A 23,873-nucleotide genomic window follows, 5' to 3' on the forward strand; every position below is an offset into this window, starting at 1 on the left:
CTTGTTTCTTCAAAAGCAATATGTCTTGGTGAACTTTCTGTGTCAGTACAAACAGATGTACTTCATTCTTTTTAACTGCTACATATATCCAATGGCATGAATATTCCAAAATTTATTTGATTATACCCTTATTGATGGGCATTTAGGTTTCTAATTTTTCACAATTATTATTCCAAAAAACGTTGCAGTTAATCTCCATCTACAAGCTTCTTTGTGCACATGCATGCCAAGTCTTTCTCAAGGATGGCTACCAGTAAGTACCTAAATGTGTTTCCATACTGCTAGATTATCCTCCAAGATTATTTTGCCAATTTACACAACTGCCAATAGTATATGAGAAAGCCTGACTCCCCAAATTTGTGCTAATTCTTGCCATTATTAATCCTCAGCTTTCACCTGATGGCCGAATAATTATATTTCTTGCTTTTAATTCATTTGAAGGTATGTAATTAACATGATATTAGTATAATATTTATATTTCTTCTTTTTTGTCTATTTTTTACTGTTGTGTTGATTGTGGTTTTCATATTATTTTGTAGGATTTCTTTATACATTCTTGATATTAATATATGTTATATGTAACAAATATCTTCTTCCAAGTATTTGTATTTAGGGGGATATGGAAATTTCTTTTAATTTTCAGATGATAAAATCAGTCATTCTTTTCCTTTTTTACATCTATATTTTTCCTACTTAAAAATTTTAAAAGTACACTTTAATTTTTATATCAATACCTTGGATTTTTAGGTTTAGATTTTTATCCATCTTGAATTTATTCTTGGTATATGTAAATGTAGAGGATTATATGCTTTAGTTAATAAAGTTGTAGAATTACGTTACAAAGTAATAAGTGTTCAGAAAACAAGAACTCAATTCCCAAAAGAATAAAAAATATGAAGGAAAGAAAAACTTTCTCATTTCCCTTGGTCAGGGGGTCTCCATTTATTAGGGACATAAGTCTGTCCACGTTTAGTATGAGGATTTATATGTTTGCACACATTTCTCCAATCTTATTTATATTCTCTATTTCCCAAGCTCTGTGTTAATTTGTATTTAGCATATTTTGGCTTTTAATTGATTGTCTTTCCTGCATTTTGTTGAATTGTCAAGTTCTCTTTGTTCATTGTTTATTGGTGAGTTACGGGTTTTATCTTGTGGTGATGTAAATGTTTTGGAATTATATACCAGTGATAGTTGCACAACATTGAGAATATGCTAAAAAAATCACTAAATTGTACATTTTTAAATTGTTAAAATGATGAATTCTATGCTATGTAAATTTTATCTCAAAAGCCTCTTCAGAAATTGTAAAATTAGTGTAACTTACCACTATCAGTGAAATATTACAAATATTAAAGTAAAAAATTAATAATCTCTTCACTTCATTCCATTCTCCAGCTCCTCTAACCTGAAAACTAATGTTAACAGCCTGGTGTGAGTCCATTCACACTTTATGCTGCCCACACAAATATAAAAATAGGCACATGCACACATATTTTAAAAATTATTTTATTTATATTAACACTGATGGAATCATACCATATGCATTATATTATAGCTCATGGACATCCTTCAAGTCAATAAATATGACTCCATCTTATTCTTTTTGACAGCCGCATAATATTCCATAGTGTGTGCATTACTCAGGGTCCTCCATAGAAATAGAACCAATAGGGTGTGTGTGTGTGTATAAAGAGATTTTATTCTAGGGAATTGGCTTACACAATCATGGAAGCTGACAAGTCCCAAGATCTGCATTTGGCTAGCTGGAGACCCAAGAGAGCCAAGAGTGTAGTTTCAGTCTGCATCCTAAGGCCTTACATCCAGGAGAGCTGATTGTGTAAGTTCTTGTCTGAATGGTAGCAGGCTTGAGACACTGGGATAGCCAATGTTTCAGTATGGTCCAAAAGCAGGAAAGAATCAATGTCCCAGCTCAAAGGCAGTCAGGCAGGAGGAGTTCCATCTTAGTCTTTTTAGACCTTCAGCTGATTGGATTAAGTCCACCCACATTAGGAAAGGTGGTCTACTTTTAGCCAAAGTTTATTGATTTTAATATTAATCTCATCCAGAAACATCCTCAGACACACCCAGAATATTTGTCAAAATATCTGTGCACCCTGTGGCCCAGTCAAGTTGACACATAAAATTAACCATCACAGCACAGATATACTACTACGGTTCATTCAAGTGTTCATATGTTGTGGACATTCTGATTCTTTCTAGGTTTTTCCCTAGCACAGGTTTACTGCAGGAAACCATACACACATGTACACACATGCACACATGTGTATATGTTTTTATGTGTGTGTAAAGCAAACTTTTGTTTTTACTTCCAGGGAATAAATTCTAAAACTTGGGATTGCTAAGTCAAGGACATGTATATTTTTAAAAAATTAAATAGACATTGACAAATTTGTTTCCAAAACTGTTATAGCAATTCACAGATCCATAGTCACCTTCCTAGATTTAAAGTCCTAAATCATTGTTGTTTTGGCATTCTGATGAGTAAAATTATATTTAACTTTTGATTTAATTTGCATTTTCTAGGTTGCATTTATAGTGCCTTTTGCCATACTTTTTCATTTTTGTTTTATAATGGTTTTAAATAGTTCTGGTTTTTTTCCAATATAACTTTTAAATTCCTATTTTCTTTAGGATGATAATTCTCTCCCACTATGAAATTGTGCAGATATCTTCCATTTTTTAAAATATTTGTATTTTTAACTTAAATTCTGAATTCATCTGGAATTAATTTTTATATGTGTTGTGAGGTAAAGATCTAGCCTTTTCACTCCAGATGGAAAATCAGTTATGCAAGTACCTCTGGTAAAATAAATCTTCCATATTCCACTAAGTTGAAATAAAACCTTTATCATATATAAATCTTCACATTTATTTGGATCTATTTCTAGACTTTTTATTCTATTTATTTCACTGATCTATTTCTGTGTCATTTCAATATGACTTGAAGTAGAGTAGCTCTATATTTATCTGGTGAGGTGAGTTCCTTAGCCACTATTTTTATTTTGCATAATTTGCTTGACCAATATTTGGTTATTATTCTTCCATATAAGTTATAAAATATTTTTTATCCAGTTCACATAAAAGGAATGCTAATTAAAATTTCAATAATGCTCATCATTTATGAAGGAATTATTTACATTTTTATATAATATGAATGCAGTGCGTCTTCCCTCTCTAAGTGTTGTTTAACATTCTTCGACATAACTTTATAGATATCTTCATATAGTTTTTAGACCTTTCTAATTAAAGTATTACTAGACCATTTCCATATTAAAATGGTTATTGCAAAAACGTAGATAAAAGGTATTGATTATTGTATTTTTTTTAACTTTTTATTTTGAAATAATTATTTACTCACAGGAACTTACAAAAATAGTGCACAGAGTCCCATGAACCCTTCACCCAGCTTCCTCCAGTGATGGTATCTTATATGACTATAGTACAATATCAAAAGGAAGAAACCTACATGGGTACAATACTGATAACTACACTGTGCACCTTACTCAGCTCTCATCAGTTTTTTTTTTTAACATCTTTATTGGGGTATAATTGCTTTACAATGGTGTGTTAGTTTCTCCTTTATAACAAAGTGAATCAGTTATATATATACATATGTTCCCATATCTCTTCCCTCTTACGTCTCCCTCCCTCCCACCCTCCCTATCCCACCCCTCCAGGTGGTCACAAAGCACGGAGCTGATATCCCTGTGCCATGAGACTGCTTCCCACTAGCTATCTACCTTACGTTTGGTAGTGTATATACATCCATGCCTCTCTCTCGCTTTGTTACAGCTCACCCTTCCCCCTCCCCATATCCTCAAGTCCGTTCGCCAGTAGGTCTGTGTCTTTATTCCTGTCTTACCCCTAGGTTCTTCATGACATTTTTTTCTTAAATTCCATATATATGTGTTAGCATACGGTATTTGTCTTTCTCTTTCTGACTTACTTCACTCTGTATGACAAACTCTAGGTCTATCCACCTCATTACAAATAGCTCAATTTCGTTTCTTTTTATGGCTGAGTAATATTCCATTGTGTATATGTGCCACATCTTCTTTATCCATTCATCCGATGATGGGCACTTAGGTTGTTTCCATCTCTGGGCTATTGTAAATAGAGCTGCAATGAACATTTTGGTACATGACTCTTTTTGAATTTTGGTTTTCTCAGGGTATATGCCCAGTAGTGGGATTGCTGGGTCATATGGTAGTTCTGTTTGTAGTTTTTTAAGGAACCTCCATACTGTTCTCCATAGTGGCTGTACCAATTCACATTCCCACCAGCAGTGCAAGAGTGTGCCCTTTTCTCCACACCCTCTCCAGCATTTATTGTTTCTAGATTTTTTGATGATGGCCATTCTGACTGGTGTGAGATGATATCTCATTGTAGTTTTGAGTTGCATTTCTCTAATGATTAATGATGTTGAGCATTCTTTCATGTGTTCGTTGGCAGTCTGTATGTCTTCTTTGGAGAAATGTCTGTTTAGGTCTTCTGCCCATTTTTGGATTGGGTTGTTTGTTTTTTTGTTATTGAGCTGCATGAGCTGCTTGTAAATTTTGGAAATTAATCCTTTGTCAGTTGCTTCATTTACAAATATTTTCTCCCATTCTGAGGGTTGTCTTTTTGTCTTGTTTATGGTTTCCTTTGCTGTGTAAAAGCTTTGAAGTTTCATTAGGTCCCATTTGTTTATTTTTGTTTTTATTTCCATTTCTCTAGGAGGTGGGTCAAAAAGGATCTTGCTGTGATTTATGTCATAGAGTGTTCTGCCTATGTTTTCCTCTAACAGTTTGATAGTTTCTGGCCTTACATTTAGGTCTTTAATCCATTTTGAGCTTATTTTTGTGTATGGTGTTAGGGAGTGATCTAATCTCATACTTTTACATGTAGCTGTCCAGTTTTTCCAGCACCACTTATTGAAGAGGCTGTCCTTTCTCCACTGTACATTCCCGCCTCCTTTATCAAAGATAAGGTGACCATATGTGCGTGGGTTTATCTCTGGGCTTTCTGTCCTGTTCCATTGATCTATCTTTCTGTTTTTGTGCCAGTACCATACTGTCTTGATTACTGTAGCTTTGTAGCATAGTCTGGAGTCAGGGAACCTCATTCCTCCAGCTCTGTTGTTCGTTCTCAAGATTGCTTTGGCTATTCGGGATCTTTTGTGTTTCCATACAAATTGTGAAATTTTTTGTTCTAGTTCTGTGAAAAATGCCAGTGGTAGTTTGATAGGGGTTGCATTGAATCTGTAGATTGCTTTGGGTAGTAGAGTCATTTTCACAATGTTGATTCTTCCAATCCAAGAACATGGTATATCTCTCCATCTATTTGTATCATCTTTAATTTCTTCCATCAGTGTCTTATAATTTTCTGCATAAGAAAACACAAGCTTTAAATGTATATTTGTTTTTTAATCCAATTATTTAAATTAATTTTAGAAGTTTTAAAGTCTCTTCAGGTTTCTGGATATAGGGATTAACCAGCTTGCTCTCGCTATTTCTCTCCAACTAGATCTAGATCTAGATCTAGACCGATAGATAACACTTATATCTCTATACAACTATATCTCCATACAGTTGCAGTACAAGTAATTTCACTTTCTTAATCATAGATATTTTTAAATGTTTTAATGTTTTATCACAGGAATATATTACTTTTTGAATAAGAAATAAAAACTATTTCACAAAAAAGCTAGTTTTCAAGTTGATTTTTGCTAAAAAATAAAAATCATTTGCTTTTTCAGACAAAAATAAATCCAAGGATTAATACAAGAGTTGAACTTCAAAATAAATAGGATCTCTAGCGCTAGCAGGAACCATCACTATTGATTGGACTTACTGATTATGCTTATATTATTTAGAGTCAGTTTTCCAGATTTTCAGTAATGTTGTCTTTGGTCACATAAAAAGGAAATAGATAAAAGGGAAAAGAACAAAGAGAAACAGAAATAATGCAGACAGCTATTTAAAGCAATCTAAGCCATATGAAGTAGATGTAATTGTCACACCTACAGGAGACCATTCTAAGTTTGTATTGTCATTCATTACCTGCTTCCTCATGATTAATGGCATGCATTTGTATGACAGTAGACATGGGGTTAGAAGTCCAATTTGTTCCTATCCAATAGAACAAAGTCAGGGACTTCTCTGGTGGCACAGGGGTTAAGAATCCACCTGCCAATTCAGGAGACACGTGTTTGGGCCGTGGCCCGGGAAGATCCCACATGCCGTGGAGCAACTAAGTCTGTTCGCCACAACCATTGAGCCTGCGAGCTACAACGACTGAGCCTGTGTGCCACAACTACTGAAGCCCACACGCCTAGAGCCCGTGTTCCGCAAGGAGAAGCCACTGCAATGAGAAGCCCGTGCACCGCAACGAAGAGCAGCCCCTGCCCACCGCAACTAGAGAAAGCCTGTGCACAGCAACGAGGACCCACCACAGCCAAAAAAAAAAAAAGAAAAAAACAAAGTCAGCGGGTTCACTTGAGGAGTGAAAAGGAAATTTAGACTTACTTCATCTCTGCGTAAATGGCTGACCAGTTGAAATAAACAAGCCATTTCCCATCCTCCCATTTATTTAAAATCATTGGTCATGTTCCAGCAGTTAAGAGGAATCATCACACTGTAATTAAAGAAAGAAAGATTCAGTTTACATATGAAGATACTATAGGGAAAAATTCCTTTGTATTTAATGGACTTACTTTAAATATTTAGAGTCTAAATAATTCTGGGTAAACCAGACATACAAGACCAAAAAGTGCCAAGAAAGAAAAGAATAGTGAAAAGAATAACCCTCTCTCGCATATAAGCAAATATCGGTTACTATTTTTATGAATTAGAAAACATCTAAGACAATAATTCCTAATACACCTTCACTGTCTCCCTACCCTATACCTAAAGAATAGACAGTCGCAAACAGAACTTTTAAAATGTCTTTTACAACAGTTTCTAGTTTAAATATTACATAACTCAAGTGGTAGGTTTATAGCAGTCTTATTTTATTCTGTATTATGACTGATTGTGACAAGCCCCTGAAGAAACCATCTACACACTAATAACCAGAAATATTAATTTATCATTGATATCTATCCACAAGGCAAAGAATATCATAACCATTGGTAGTGGTAAACATCAGATATACCACAGGCTGGTCAGGGCACAGCTCCTGCTTAGGTCTTAGTCCTGTTTACCCTTGGGAATTGCTGGATACATGAGTCCTTATGAATTCTACGAGGGTAGTTTTCTAAATATCATCATGACAACATTGTATAGCGTAGGCAACCAAAATATTCAATGATGGGACAACTGTTTTGGGGGGAATTAATATCTTTCTCAACCGTTCGGTAGTTTTTACCAGCTGTACATTCTGTTCTCATTTCTGTGATCGACTACATGACATTTCTCTGAGTTAAAATTCTCATGGTGTTCGTTTCCCAAGCATCCTACACTAACTCAGTCTTCTGTTCCTAGTGATTCCGAACATTCTTGAGACCCTTCAAAAAAGTTGCAATTAATTTTAAGAAATTCTTTACATCTTAAAATCTCTTAGGACAATTTAAAAGCTGATAATTGCCTAAAAAGTTAAGTGTAACCTAGCCGAAAAGTCTAAAAGCAAATCCACCATAATTTCACATACAGGAAAGTAAGAAATGAATTAGAGATGTCCAAGAAGAAATCATTCAGGATTTCACAGGGTGGCATCTTGGTGGAATCCCAAAGTTTGCAGTCTGTTCCTCATATTTGCAGATCTAGCAAATTAGTCAGTCTATTCTGTGCTGATCAGGATCTCAGAGACAGACTACACAGAAGAGGCTGGTGTATAAATTGCATCCAAGTAAAGTCATTGCTAAAGAATTACCCGTAAACTAGAATGATCATGTTATTTATTGTCGAAACTGCAACACTTAAGATTAAAAAAAAGTAACAATTAAGCCGGGACAAGAGGTACAAATTGTCATTGTTTAGGACAAAGCAGGGCATATGGTCACTTTATCCATAACTCAAACACTCATCACCATGGTTCAGTGCATCTCCTACCTTGTGTCAAGTTCTCTGGGAAACCAAAACAGTAATTTGTAAGTTGTGTGGTCAGCATGAACTTAGAGCCAAAGGAGGTGGATAGTTCTGGCTATGGATAAATCTATTGTAGTGGGGCAGGCAAGCACAGTGCACCAAACTCTATTTGTTGATTATAAAATGTGTGTCCCTCAGGTCCAGTGTATCTCCCCTTTTGGACATATTTTTTTTTACTCCTCTTTTCTAGGTCCACTTTTCCCCATCTATTCAGATTGAATACAATGCAACTGGTTAGAATTCGACTTTCTAGGTTACAAAGAACATTCTAGTCTTGTCTCTCGGAAGAGATATCCTAGTCACCTGGACTTCAACATACTCCAAATCTCAGCAACATCCACATCACCATATCTTAGTTTACAGCTATAGGTGTTTCATCTCACGTCTAAGTATTAGAAATGAATTACCTTGTGACAGTGAAACCAGAAAGAAGCAAATTCTTAAGCCTCTTGACTTTATATACTGATAACAATATTTCTCTGCATTGATTTGGACAAGATTATATTAAAGCCATGCGCAGTTTATAGTTAAAACATTATGAAATGAGATCAAAAGGTTGTGGTAATTCAGGATAGAGTAATTATCACCAACTGACTGCAAGCTTGGTTGGTGGCAAGTAAAGAAGATGTATGACAACTGGTTAAAAAACTGAACCTATAATTGGAGGAAGCAAAGCTTTGGCTTTTGTAAAATGTAGATGAGATTAACAGGCTTAATCAGAACTTGGTTTAGATACCAACAGTGAGCAACCTGCAAGCATGTGCTTATAAGCACATCAGCAAAGTAGTGAAGGCCAAATGAAATGCTATCTAGAAAAATAGCACTTGTAAGACATCCTAGGAGAGCATCATAATAATAGAGGAGCGAATCTTCACCCAAGAAACATTGGGAATATTAAGAATGCAGTGGAATGTGCTGGTTAGTAGAAAATTTGGCAAACGTATTCAGAGGAAAGCAAAATGGAAATTATTAACTTGGTCAGAGATACTAAAGCGTGCAGAGAAACTAGAGTGACTGATTTCAGTAATCGGGGAGTTTGGACGTATACTGACTGTACTTTATCCAACTAAATCATCCTTTGAAACCAGTTTTGGAAGGCAGTGCCTCTATTCCACTGGATCATGAGTCTAACATGAGTACCAATGAGTGTTTGTAACCTCAGGACTAAAAGGAGAATTAAATAGGATTGTGTAAGGGCAACAATAAAAACTCCAGGGCCAGGGAAGAGAAAACTTAATTACTGAATGATAAAAGTAAACATACACGATGAGAAATGGGAAATGAAATTGACAAAGAAGGCGGCTTTGGAAGAATCCAGATATCTATACTCCTACTCTACCGCACCAACACTGAGAAATGATAAAACAAAAGCCCTCCTCCATGCTTGCCTTTCTTGATCTCCCTTTGTCTCCCTTCTTTGTCTTATAATCCCTCCATTCTGAAGAGGTGGGCTCAGTGCCTTTCCTTTCTCCTATTCTGAAACAGTAAAACTCATATCCTGGCCATCATACAGCAGAAGAGGTATTTTATGTGCCTCATGAAAGAAAATACAATGATCTGAGCCTGTTCTAAGCAAAATAGAATTGAGTTATGTTGTAGTAATAAGCAAGCCCCAAGTTTTGGTAGATTAACACATGAAGTTTATTTCTTGAACACATAAAATCTATTGTGGGTCAGGTGACCCTCCAGTGCAACTGTCTTCCATGAGATTACCCATCAATGCATGCTGCTTCAATCTTGCAGCTCGGCCGTGTTAATGCACCACTCAAGGCTCACCATTAAACGGGAAAGTTGAACAGGTATTTCACTTAGTCCAGAAGAGACACTCATTACGTCTGCATGTGGTCCTGTGGTCCATTAGCCAGTAGTAGATGCATGGCCTCACCAACTTCAAGGAGCTCAGTAGAGTATTGGTGAACACTAGAAATACCCACCAAGAGCTTTCCATGCGTGAGCTTTGATATGCTAAAGGAATTTATGAAATTTTCTCTCTCTCCAAAGCATGATTTTCAAGCTTGTTGTTTGCCTACGAATGCAAATAAAATTTAAATTTGACCCTTGATGCTGAGAAATGGTAAAGTTCTCCTGGTGGGTGTATCTACCCTTCCCCTGAAACACTGAAACTCCGCTGCTCCAATAGGCAAGAGCCTAGTTGAAGAATGTGCAGACACGTGGCAATGTTTCAAAAATATGATCCCATTTCATGATGATATTAAAATATAATATTTGGCCTTTGTAATACCTAGGAAATAATGCTCATTTTACGAGCAGAAAGAAAGGGCAAAGTTGGCTGGGTTTAATAAAAAAAAAAATCTCGTCATCATTAAAAGGAATTTAACTTCCTCAATGAAAAGTAAGGGAAACCCTTACATACGGGTAATATGTAAGCAAACAAAATCCTCTTTCATCTTCTGTTGCAAAAACCCATTCAGTGAGTAACTATGAATTAGAAATCAAAACAAACAGCTGGGATCTAAGTATAGACTTCTGAATATGGAGCTTTTGGGTTGACTGTATCTAAATATGTGATACTCTTAGAGGAAGTCAACATGGTTACCTCCTTCTGTTAAATGCATTATTTAGAAACAATGAGGCAGTAAACTTCTAAAATACATGCTGGAAGGCTTAATACAAGGAATGTCACTTAACCCACTTGGTGAAGTTTCAGGGAAGCACTTTGAGTGCTGTTAACATGAAAAGCAGTTTGTATACAATGAACCTCAGTAAGAAGCAACGTTCACAGATTTACCTATAAAACCGTACACCTCTCCCTCTTAAATATTTATCCTGCCAGATTTAATTGGGCCAAAGCAGATAAAACTGTTCAAGCATGAAAGCCTCTAATTGTAATTCATAAAGAGGATTATGCACATGCAATACTTCTAGAGAAACTACCTGTCTGTAAAGGAACACAGTTACAACTAAGTGTCCTACAAATATGACTTTCTAATAGTCTACTTACCTACAGGAATAATGCAAGCGTCAGTGCCCTGGGGAAAGTGGTGAGGACAATTCTTGCCCATGCTCATCAGTACAGTGCACAATTTCACAGGTCAAATCTCAGCTCTAAGCTCATGCAGCTAGTGTCAGGTTTAGTTTCTAAAACTTCATCTGCATGCCAGGCAACTAAATCAGCCAGGGCCATCTATGCCCTGGTAAAGCTAGAACAAGACCTATTTCTAGGTCTTCCATGCTGATGAGTTTCCCGAAGGTATCCACTGGAACAACTGTTGAACTCTTGTCCTTCCACTGTGTGTAATTGACACAAGCCTAAGAGCCAAGCAATGAGACAAGCTGTGTATGTGTGGTGTGTGTGTGTATATATAGATGTAAAACTGAGAAAATTTTAATTGGGCATCTACTGTGTATCAGGTACTGTTCTTGGGCACATGATGGAGTCAAGAGTAAAGGCCAGACCAGACCAGTGCCGGCCACAAAAACCAACAATACAATAAGCAAATACAGCAAGCAAATGAGACTAAATAAGTCATTGTCCAATCCTCGTTAATTGTTTAGCCGGCAGACTTCTCTCGTATGGTAAGACTAGAAATGCTGTAAAAAAAAATCAGTTTTACCACTCAGAGAAATGGACAGTAGAGATATTTGTATGTGGCTGCATTTATTCATATAGAGAAACTAATGCTATCACTGAAACGCTATGCCAAGAAATGTGTTCACAAATGTACAATGAGGCTGTAAGTAAATGAGCCATGAAAACACCACATTTAAGGATAATAGAAAATACCACAAACTTGAAATGCTTCAGGAGATTTTGTGGATTTAGGAGGAGGCTTTAGGAGGCTTTACAATAGCGGAACACTGATGCATTCACTGCACATCTGCAGGGACTTCATTCTTCAGGACAGAAAAATATGCTTCCCACAAACTGTGACTCTATTATTTCACCATTAGCTCTACAATTTACATGAGTGCAGGATCATTGCTCAGATCCAACACACAGCTGGCACCATTCCAAACCGGCAAGTCATTCTCAGGCCACTGAAGGGACCTTAACTCTGAAAGCCTGGAAATTATGTTTAATTAGTTTCCTTTTGTCATCAGTGGACAATAGATGGAAAAGAGTAACATTTATACTTGTCAGGGACAACCCACCAGGGAGCAGGCTTCCTTGGAGTCAGCACTCAGAGAGGCAATCCTTCTGAGAGGAGCTATGAACTATAATTTGGTTGGAAGAAGGATATGCATTTATGTCATGGTCAGCCTGTATGCTTTGCAGATTCATTTATTAATTTAGTTTGCAGATACACAGCTTCATTTCCCCCCATCATCATCCTGAAGTGACCTTCACTGAACTCTGGGTGTGGATTGAGTTTCTCATCATTTCTATTCTACATCTATCCCACAGTTAGTGCTTCTTTTCTAACAGGGGAATTGAAGTTTTCTTCTCAGAGATATTGCTCAGAAATCGGTCTTGTGTCTGTACTGCAGTCTGCTCTTTGGGGTTTGATTATAAACAAATATTCCCTAAAAGTCAGGACAAAAGGACAGAAGTAATAACTCAGATATGCAGCTGTCCCAGGACTCCTAAAAAAGAGTCCTCCCAAACGTGACCACCATATGGAAACTGTGAAATGACTATTTTCCAATTTCATTCTTATTCATTTTCTGGGTTTTTTTTTTTTTTCTTGCGGTATGCGGGCCTCTCATTGTTGTGGCCTCTCCCGTTGCGGAGCACAGGCTCCGGACGCGCAGGCTCAGCGGCCATGGCTCACGGGCCCAGCCGCTCCGTGGCATGTGGGATCTTCCCGGACCGGGGCACAAACCTGTGTCCCCCGCATCGGCAGGCGGACTCTCAACCACTGCGCCACCAGGGAAACCCCCATTTTCTGGGTATTTTAACCCCCGAAATCCAAATAATCTTGTTTACCAGATTAAAGATATATCTTATGAGCTCTTCAAAACCTTTTCTTCCTACTTGTCTTTTCTAGATTCAGGGCACCCGGAGGGCAAGCTGGGTTAGCAGGACCTTCATAAATCTGTTGACCACTGGAGACCACTGGAGCTTTACCAAATTATCATGTCTTGATGACAGGGTAGGAGAAGGAGGGCTTTAACTGGCTTCTGGTCACCATCATGAAGATCTGTTATTTACAGGCAGTTCTAAGTATGCTTAGGAAGTGGGGAGATGTGACTGGTCTGTAGCTAATGAAACATTTTGATTCTAAAGTCTCAGAATTCAATTAATGTTATGGGATGGGAATAAGAAAAGGAAAAAGAAAACAATGTATTTCCTATCACCACTCTAAGACATATTAAAAGATGGACATTTCTGCCTATTTGCCTCATCTGGAATAATTTCTACAAACTCCTTCCCTTCCTGACCACTTCTGAAATGTGTTTGGCATACCTAGGAAAAGACATCTGTTTTTCAAGTTCTTGTTCCAATGCATAAAAATACTTGTTTGATATAGTCTGTCCATTTTTATAAGATTGTGATGTTATTCAGATTAACTTTCTAACATGTCTTTATGATTTTTCAAGGGCTGAGATGATTCTAGTATAGCCAACAAATTTCACAGTAAGGACAGCAACTTTAGCTGAGGTCAAAGGATAAATTTTACGTGTCTTGACTAATATTTAGCTGACAAAGGCAGTACAGATCCTACTCTTTTTCCAGGGAATAGAATAGTTTATGTCTCTTGTGTGTATTTTTAAGTAATCTAATTGGCTTGAGGTTTATTTTTTCTTAGTAACCATGATCCCAGCTCAGTTTGGGATTTTGGACGTAAATAATGATTTTTGAGAAAATCATAAGGTGAACTTCTTGGGTAAAAACAGAGGAAAGCCACGGATTTAATTGCTAATTGTACCCAGTAACACACAGGTATGCCTATGGTTCTAATGGATGTCCAGACCGTCTCACATTTTTTTTCCAAATCTAATAATAAGGAAGGAGCACTGATTTCTTAATATGGATATTGTAGTTGCTGCTATCCATGCTGTGATCACATCTGGCCTCTAAAGAGGGAAGTGTGGGATGGAGGTTGCAATTTAAATGGTTATGTACCTTCCCTATGCCAGTCCCTTCATTTCCTGTGACTGGAGCCAGCAACTCTGTGCCATCTTTAGGATCTCACTCAGGCTTAGCATCTTCTGTTTCCTCCCTTCCCCCCATCACTATGTCCCAGAGCAACTGATTTTCCTACCGGGGCATTTTTCACTGATACAATGTATATAATTTGGGAGCCTTTGATCGAAGGACTTGAAAGAGTCATTAACTTCATTTTGGTTCATTTGTTTTCCAAGTCAAAGAATCCCAAAGAGAACTGCTGTGAAAAATAAGAGCATCTTAATTGACTGCCTTGAAGCTATGCATTTCAGACATCACAGACAGGCTGAGCTCTCCCTGGAGGATGGACAGATATAAAAATTCAACTATCATCTACTGTTGGAGTCCCCTCAGCCTGTGCCCAGGTCTACCCTTCACTCTCTTCCAGTCTTCTGCCTTTGAACATTGACTCCCCCTTTGCAATTTGAATTTATTTTATTTTTTTTATTTTTGGCTGTGCTGGGTCTTCGTTTCTCTGCGAGGGCTTTCTCTAGTTGCGGCAAGCAGGGGCCACTCTTCATCGCGGTGCGTGGGCCTCTCACTATCGCGGCCTCTCCTGTTGCAGAGCACAGGCTCCAGACGCGCAGGCTCAGTAGTTGTGGTGCACAGACCTAGTTGCTCCGCGGCATGTGGGATCCTCCCAGACCAGGGCTCGAACCCCTGTCCCCAGCATTGGCAGGCAGATTCTCAACCACTGCGCCACCAGATAAGCCCCCTGGCAGGAGTTCTTTAGACCCAACCAAGTTGTCAATTACTTGCCACGCAGTCTTAATTTGGATGTCAGGTGGTCGTCTGGGTGGATCTTTTCAAGTCCAAAGAGATAGAGCAATAGTAGAATGAGAAAGACTGAGGGGGAAAAGCCTTGGCCTCAGTGCGCTTCTTCACGGCCAGAGAACTGGTCTGTGCCAGATCCTGCAGGTGACGTCAGCTGCCACTTAACGGGCTACTTGAATCTACATGGTTCAGAATAAGTCCTTCAGAGGGGAGCCATAGACCAGTAGGTGGATAGAGATTATGGCCTTTGAGGCCCAGCATTGGGTGCCAGGAAAGATGTTGCAGGAAAGAGAGTGGGGTGCGAGAGGATGGTCACATCCCAAGTCATGTCTGAGTCCCTGGGATGGCCGCCAAGTGTGGGTTCTTGGCTTTGTGCAGGCAAGGATTCAAGAGCAAGACATAATAAAGTGAAAGAAGGTTTATTCAGGGAGATACACACTCCATAGACAGAGTGTGGGCCATCTTGGAAGGCAAGAGGCCCCCTTTGCAATTTGGAACCCTACTTTGCCCTGGGAATTGAAGATTTCAAGCCTCTCTTGTGAGTATTGCAAAGTGATCTTATCTACAGGAGATTTACTTTTTTAAAAAAATTAATTTATTTATTTTTGGCTGCATTGGGTATTTGTTGCTGTGTGCGGGCTTTCTCTAGTTGTGGCAAGCAGGTACTACTCTTCGTTGTGGTGTGCGGGCTCCTCATTGCGGTGGCTTCTCTTGTTGCGGAGCACGGGCTCTAGGCACACGGGCTTCAGTAGTTGTGGCTCGTGGGCTCTAGAGCGCAGGCTCAGTAGTTGTGGCGCACGGGCTTAGTTGCTCCGCGGCATGTGGAATCTTCCCGGACCGGGGCTCGAACCCATGTCCCCTGCATTGGCAGGTGGATTCTTAACCACTGTGCCACCAGGGAAGTCCTGGAGACTTACTTTTTCTTAGAAATTTTTAGCTTGAATAGGTTTAAAGAGTCCACCTGAATAAGTAGTATTTTACCATTTGCCTAATTAACTCATGACATCTTTTTCATTGTGTTCAAATAGTGGCTACACCATTTACTAGCTGTGTGACCTCCAGCAAGTTACTTACCGTACTTTGCTTATTTATGTCATGAGGATAATAATAGTACCTATCTCATAGTGTTATTGTGAAGATTAAATGAGTTGATAACTTTCAAGGTTTTAAAATTGTGGCAGACATATAGTAAGCTCTCAGTATGTGTTAGCTATTATTATATTACTATTACTAATAGGACTATTATGATTTCTAAATTTCAAGATAAAAGTTGGATTTTAGTATACTAGCTTTTTTGATGTTAACATAAACTATGAACATAGGCTGCCTGCCTATATAAAAAATAAAATATGCACTAAACTTTTAATTTGTGTTCTATATTTTTTATAAAGGTAAGAAGATGCAAGAGGAGGTTTTTAAAGCTAGATCTTAATAGGATATGAGAAACTTCTCTTTATAAGAAAAGAATGATGATAGACTAGTTAGAAAAATTTATACCTAAAAAGGCTTAGCGTAATTACCAAATGCTTAGGATTGCATGAAATAAGAAAAAAAAGTTGTATAGGTTATTAATGCAGAGAGTGTGTGTGTGTGTGTGTGTTAGGTGTTAGCTAAGCATGGACCAGACAATAACTATTGTCAGGCACTTTCATACTTGATCCTTTTCCACAACTACCCTGTGAGATCCTTGGTTATAGATAAAGAATCTAAGGCCTAAATAGGCTAAGTATCTAAACCCAAATCTTCTGAATATAGTATTCATTACTTTAAGGTCCAGTGCTCTTTTGAGTCTATAGTAATTGTACATGTACTAGGCAGAGGGGATAGAATAGAACAAGATAGACATGGTCCCTGCCCTCTTGAAGCTTCCAATTTAACAAAGAATAAAAATTTTGAAAAAGTAATTAGAAGCATTAAAAAAAATTAAGAGAACTTCTGGGTAGCTGAAGGCAATGGTGGCCAACAAGCTGCCAGTCTCCCACTATATCTTCCCAAAACAATACCAAATAACAAGATGGGAAATGTAAACTTACACAAAAACCAAGCCCTCGGCATTGCCTGAAGACATAAAATGCCAAAGCCTCAAAGTGAGTATAAGTAAAGAAATAACAAATCACCAAATTTCATTCCAGTCTCCCATGCTGCCATCGTAACTCCCCACCCTCCAGCCAGTAAGGCAAAAGGAGAAAAACTAGGGAAGACAGAAGAGGAAGCTAGGGAAGGGGCATAAAACTGATCCAAAATCAGCCTCAGAAAGATTAACTCCATTTTAAGTCTGAATATTCTAAAAAAGCATCTGAAAGATCAGAAAGTGGATTACAGTGATGGGATGTAAAAGTACTTATATTTTAAGGGGGCAGTCTTTAAAACACATAGCTTCTGGTAGAGAAAAAAAATAAAGAAGAGAGAAACTTCACTTGGCAATTATGTGGGAAAAAGGAAAAGAAGCTGGGGGAGGGGGGAGGGAACGTAGGGTACTATAGGACAGAATAGAATCATAAAACTAGAGGACACACAGCCTTTCCATCCCCCACCAAAACAAATTAACAAGCAAATCTGCTTAAAGTGCCTAGACTGTTATGTTGAGAGAAAGGATATCACTAAACTAGGAATCTTGTGAAACATTCCAATGCCACAGAGAAATGAACAAAAAGAAAATCAGCAAATCCACATAGAGGTATTCTAAAAACTCAGAAAACAAAATTTCACACATATGAGGAAACTTCACACATATGAGGAGAATTTCACACATATGAGGAAAAGTTCCCATAGGAAGAACAACCGCAAAGCAGAAGAAAACTGTAAGAATTAAATATAATCAAACACATATTTGAGGATATGAAAAACCACCTTGTAAGAAATTTAAGAACTAAGAAAGGAAATAATCAAAAACCAGAGAGATATGAAAAGAGAGTTGACTTAATTCAGGAAAGCATTAAAGACAAACTTAGACATAAAGAGTCAATTATAAGATACCTAAGGGAGAACAGAGATTCAAGTGAAATTTAATAAGGGGTATTGAAGAAAGAAAAGAAAACAACAGACAATGGAAAGGAGATAAAGAAAGGAGTAAAATGGTTAAGAGAGAAAGTAGTAAAAATGAATGACAGAAAAAGTAAGAATAATATTCTTACCATCAGAAGCTACCTACCACAGTGACTTAAACTCATCCACAACTTGATTAGAGCCTTCTGGGAGATGTTGAGCTAGAGGCACCCAGCTAGACCATGCCAGGATTTCTGTCCCACAGAGAAAGTGCGATTAAAAAAACATGTTTCTGTTTTTTTTTTAACATCTTTATTGGGGTATAATTGCTTTACAATGGTGTGTTAGTTTCTGCTTTATAACAAAGTGAATCAGTTATACATATACATATGTTCCCATATCTCTTCCCTCTTGCATCTCCCTCCCTCCCACCCTCCCTATCCCACCCCTCCAGGTGGTCACAAAGCACCAAGCTGATCTCCCTGTGCTATGCGGGTGCTTCCCACTAGCTATCTACCTTACGTTTGGTAGTGTATATATGTCCATGCCTCTCTCTCGCTTTGTCACAGCTCACCCTTCCCTCTCCCCATATCTTCAAGTCCGTTCTCTAGTAGGTCTGTGTCTTTATTCCTGTCTTACTCCTAGATTCTTCATGATATTTTTTTTCTTAAATTCCATAGATATGTGTTAGCATACGGTATTTGTCTTTCTCTTTCTGAATTACTTCACTCTGTATGACAGACTCTAAGTCTATCCACCTCAATACAAATAGCTCAATTTCGTTTCTTTTTCTGGCTGAGTAATATTCCATTGTGTATATGTGCCACATCTTCTTTTTTTTTTTTTTTTTTTTTTTTTTTTTTTTTTTTTTTTTACTGTATGATTCTCTTTATTTGACATTCTCAGAAATATAAAACTATAGGGATGAAGAACTGATCAGTGGTTGCTAGGATTAAGGGTAGGGGAGGGTGTGACAACAAAGATTTAGCACAAGGGAGTTTTGATCCTGATCATGACATTGGTTATAGAAATTTATACATGTTAATATCCATAGAACTGTACACCAAAATAAAAAATAGTCAATTTACCGTATGACAGTTTTTTTTTTTTTTTTTTTACTGTCTTATTATACAAAGTTTATTTTGTAAAAACTTGATTATTTTAAGGCTAAAATCTAATAGTATATATAATTTGGTTTTGAAGCCTAATATGTTTTATAAGCTCCCTAATAAATAAAATTTGCTTTCCTTTCTTTCAGTTCCAAACTATTTATATTCATTTAGATTATTTTTTTTTTTTGTTAGTTTCTGCTTTATAACAAAGTGAATCAGTTATACATATACATATGTTCCCATATCTCTTCCCTCTTGCGTCTCCCTCCCTCCCACCCTCCCTATCCCACCCCTCCAGGCTGTCACAGAGCACCGAGCCAATATCCCCGTGCCATGCAGCTGCTTCCCTCTAGTTATCTACCTTACTACGTTTGTTAGTGTGTATATGTCCATGACTCTCTCTCGCCCCGTCACAGCTCACCCTTCCCCCTCCCCATAACCTCAAGTCCGTTCTCTAGGAGGTCTGCATCTTTATTCCTGCCTTACCCCTAGGTTCTTCATGACATTTTTATTTTTTCTTAAATTCCATATATATGTGTTAGCATACTGTATTTGTCTTTTTCGTTCTGACTTACTTCACTGTGTATGACAGACTCTAGGTCTATCCACCTCATTACAAATAGCTCAATTTCGTTTCTTTTTATGGCTGAGTAATATTCCATTGTATATATGTGCCACATCTTCTTTATCCATTCATCTGATGATGGACACTTAGGTTGTTTCCATCTCTGGGCTATTGTGAATAGAGCTGCAATGAACATTTTGGTACATGACTCTTTTTGAATTATGGTTTTCTCAGGGTATATGCCCAGTAGTGCGATTGCTGGGTCATATGGTAGTTCTACTTGTAGTTTTTTAAGGAACCTCCATACTGTTCTCCATAGTGGCTGTACCAATTCACATTCCCACCAGCAGTGCAAGAGTGTGCCCTTTTCTCCACACCCTCTCCAACATTTATTGTTTCTGGGTTTTTTGATGATGGCCATTCTGACTGGTTTGAGATGATATCTCATTGTAGTTTTGATTTGTATTTCTCTAATGATTAATGATGTTGAACATTCTTTCATGTGTTTGTTGGCAGTCTGTATATCTTCTTTGGAGAAATGTCTATTTAGGTCTTCTGCCCATTTTTGGATTGGGTTGTTTGTTTTTTGTTATTGAGCTGCATGAGCTGCTTGTAAATTTTGGAGATTAATCCTTTGTCAGTTGCTTCATTTGCAAATATTTTCTCCCATTCTGAGGGTTGTCTTTTGGTCTTGTTTATGGTTTCCTTTGCTGTGCAAAAGCTTTGAAGTTTCATTAGGTCCCATTTGTTTATTTTTGTTTTTATTTCCATTTCACTAAGAGGTGGGTCAAAAAGGATCTTGCTGTGATTTATGTCATAGAGTGTTCTGCCTATGTTTTCCTCTAACACTTTGATAGTTTTGGGCCTTACATTTAAGTCTCTGTAATCCATTTTGAGCTTATTTTTGTGTATGGTGTTAGGGAGTGATCTAATCTCATACTTTTACATGTAGCTGTCCAGTTTTCCCAGCACTACTTATTGAAGAGGCTGTCCTTTCTCCACTGTACATTCCTGCCACCTTTATCAAAGATAAGTTGACCATATGTGCGTGGGTTTATCTCTGGGCTTTATTTCTATCCTGTTCCCTTGATCTATCTTTCTTTTTTTGTGCCAGTACCATACTGTCTTGATTACTGTAGCTTTGTAGTATAGTCTGAAGTCAGGGAGCCTGATTCCTCCAGCTCCATTTTACGTTCTCAAGATTACTTTGCCTATTCGGGGTCTTTTGTGTTTCCATACAAATTGTGAAATTTTTTGTTCTAGTTCTGTGAAAAATGCCAGTGGTAGTTTGATAGGGATTGCATTGAATCTGTAGATTGCTTTGGGTAGTAGAGTCATTTTCACAATGTTGATTCTTCCCATCCAAGAACATGGTATATCTCTCCATCTATTTGTATCATCTTTCATTTCTTTCATCAGTGTCTCATAATTTTCTGCATACAGGTCTTTTGTCTCCTTAGGTAGGTTTATTCCTAGATATTTTATTCTTTTTGTTGCAATGGTAAATGGGAGTGTTTCCTTGATTTCACTTTCAGATTTTTCATCATTAGTGTATAGGAATGCCAGAGATTTCTGTGCATTATATTTGTATCCTGCAACTTTACCAAATTCATTGATTAGGTCTAGTAGTTTTCTGGTAGCATCTTTAGGATTCTTTATGTATTGTATCATGTCATCTGCAAACAGTGACAGCTTTACTTCTTCTTTTCCGATTTGGATTCCTTTTTTTCCTTTTCTTCTCTGATTTCTGTGGGTAAAACTACCAAAACTATGTTGAATAAGAGTGGTGAGAGTAGGCAACCTTGTCTTGTTCCTGATCTTAGTGGAAATGCTTTCAGTTTCTCACCATTGAGGATGATGTTGGCTGTGGGTTTGTCATATATGGCCTTTATTATGTTGAGGAAAGTTCCCTCTATGCCTGCTTCTTGGAGGGTTTTTATCATAAATGGGTGTTGAATTTTGTCAAAAGCTTTCTCTGCATCTATAGAGATGATCATATGGTGTTTCTCCTTCAATTTGTTAATATGGTTTATCACATCGATTGATTTGCATATATTGAAGAATCCTTGCATTCCTGGAATAAAGATCATGGTGTATGATCCTTTTAATGTGCTGTCGGATTCTGTTTGCTAGTATTTTGTTGAGGATTTTTGCATCTATGTTCATCAGTGATATTGGCCTGTAGTTTTCTTTCTTTGTGACATCGTTGTCTGTTTTTGGTATCAAGGTGATGGTGGCCTCGTAGAATGAGTTTGGGAGTGTTCCTCCTTCTGCTGTATTTTGGAAGAGTTTGAGAAGGATAGGTGTTAGCTCTTCTCTAAATGCTTGATAGAATTCGCCTGCGAAGCCATCTGGTCCTGGGCTTTTGTTTGTTGGAAGATTTTTCATCACAGTTTCATTTTCAGTGCTTGTGATTGGTCTGTTCATATTTTCTATTTCTTCCTGATTCAGTCTTGGCAGGTTGTGCATTTCTACGAATTTGTCCATTTCTTCCAGTTTGTCCATTTTATTGGCATAGAGTTGCTTGTAGTAATCTCTCATGATCTTTTGTATTTCTGCAGTGTCAGTTGTTACTTCTCCTTTTTCATTTCTAATTCTATTGATTTGAGTCTTCTCCCTTTTGTTCTTGATGAGTCTGGCTAATGGTTTATCTACTTTGTTTATCTTCTCAAAGAACCAGCTTTTAGTTTTATTGATCTTTGTTATCATTTCCTTCATTTCTTTTCATTTATTTCTGATCTGATTTTTAAGAGTTCTTTCCTTCTGCTAACTTTGGGGTTTTTTTGTTCTACTTTCTCTAATTGCTTTAGGTGCAAGGTTAGGTTGTTTATTCGAATGTTTCCTGTTTCTAAAGGTGGGCTTGTATTGCTATAAACTTCTCTCTTAGAACTGCTTTTGCTGCATCCCATAGGTTTTGGGTCGTCATGTCTCCATTGTCCTTTGTTTCTAGGTATTTTTTGATTTCCTCTTTGATTTCTTCAGTGATCACTTCGTTATTAAGTAGTGTATTGTTTAGCCTCCATGTGTTAGTATTTTTTACAGATCTTTTCCTGTAATTGATATGTAGTCTCATAGCATTGTGGTCAGAAAACATACTTGATACAATTTCAATTTTCTTAAATTTACCAAGGCTTGATTTGTGACCCAAGATATGATCTATCCTGGAGAATGTTCTGTGAGCACTTGAGAAAACTGTGTATTCTGTTGTTTTTGGACAGAGTGTCCTTTAAATATCAATTAAGTCCATCTTGTTTAATGTATCATTTAAAGCTTGTGTTTCCTTATTTATTTTCATTTTGGATGATCTGTCCATTGGTGAAAGTGGGGTGTTAAAGTCCCCTAGTATGAATGTGTTACTGTGGATTTCCCCTTTTATGGCTGTTAGTATTTGCCTTATGTATTGAGGTGCTCCTATGTTGGGTGCATAAATATTTACAATTGTTACATCTTCTTGGATCGATCCCTTGATCATTATGTAGTGTCCTTCTTTGTCTCTTCTAATAGTCTTTATTTTAAAGTCTGTTTTGTCTGATATGAGAATTGCTACTCCAGCTTTCTTTTGGTTTCCATTTGCATGGAATATCTTTTTCCATCCCCTTACTTTCAGTCTGTATGTGTCTCTAGGTCTGACGTGGGTCTCTTGTAGACAGCATATATATATGGGTCTTGTTTTTGTATCCATTCAGCATATCTGTCTTTTGGTGTGAGCATTTAGTCCATTTACATTTAAGGTAATTATTGATATGTATGTTCCTATTCCCATTTTCTAAATTGTTTTGGGTTCGTTATTGTAGGTCTTTTCCTTCTCCTGTGTTTCTTGCCTAGAGAAGTTCCTTTAGCAGTTGTTGTAGAGCTGGTTTGGTGGTGCTGGACTCTCTCAGCTTTTGCTTGTCTGTAAAGGTTTTAATTTCTCCATCAAATCTGAATGAGATCCTTGCTGGGTAGAGTAATCTTGGTTGCAGGTTTTTCTCCTTCATCACTTTCAGTATGTCCTGCCACTCCCTTCTGGCTTGCAGAGTTTCTGCTGAAAGATCAGCTGTTAACCTTATGGGGATTCCCTTGTGTGTTATTTGTTGTTTTTCCCTTGCTGCTTTTAATATGCTTTCTTTGTATTTAATTTTTCACAGTTTGATTAATATGTGTCTTGGCGTATTTCTCCTTGCATTTACCCTGTATGGGCCTCTCTGTGCTTCCTGGGCTTGATTAACTATTTCCTTTCCCATATAAGGGAAGTTTTCAACTATAATCTCTTCAAATATTTTCTCAGTCCTTTTCTT

Source organism: Delphinus delphis, chromosome X (genome assembly GCF_949987515.2).
Source record: "Delphinus delphis chromosome X, mDelDel1.2, whole genome shotgun sequence".
In the NCBI taxonomy this organism is placed as follows: domain Eukaryota; kingdom Metazoa; phylum Chordata; class Mammalia; order Artiodactyla; family Delphinidae; genus Delphinus; species Delphinus delphis.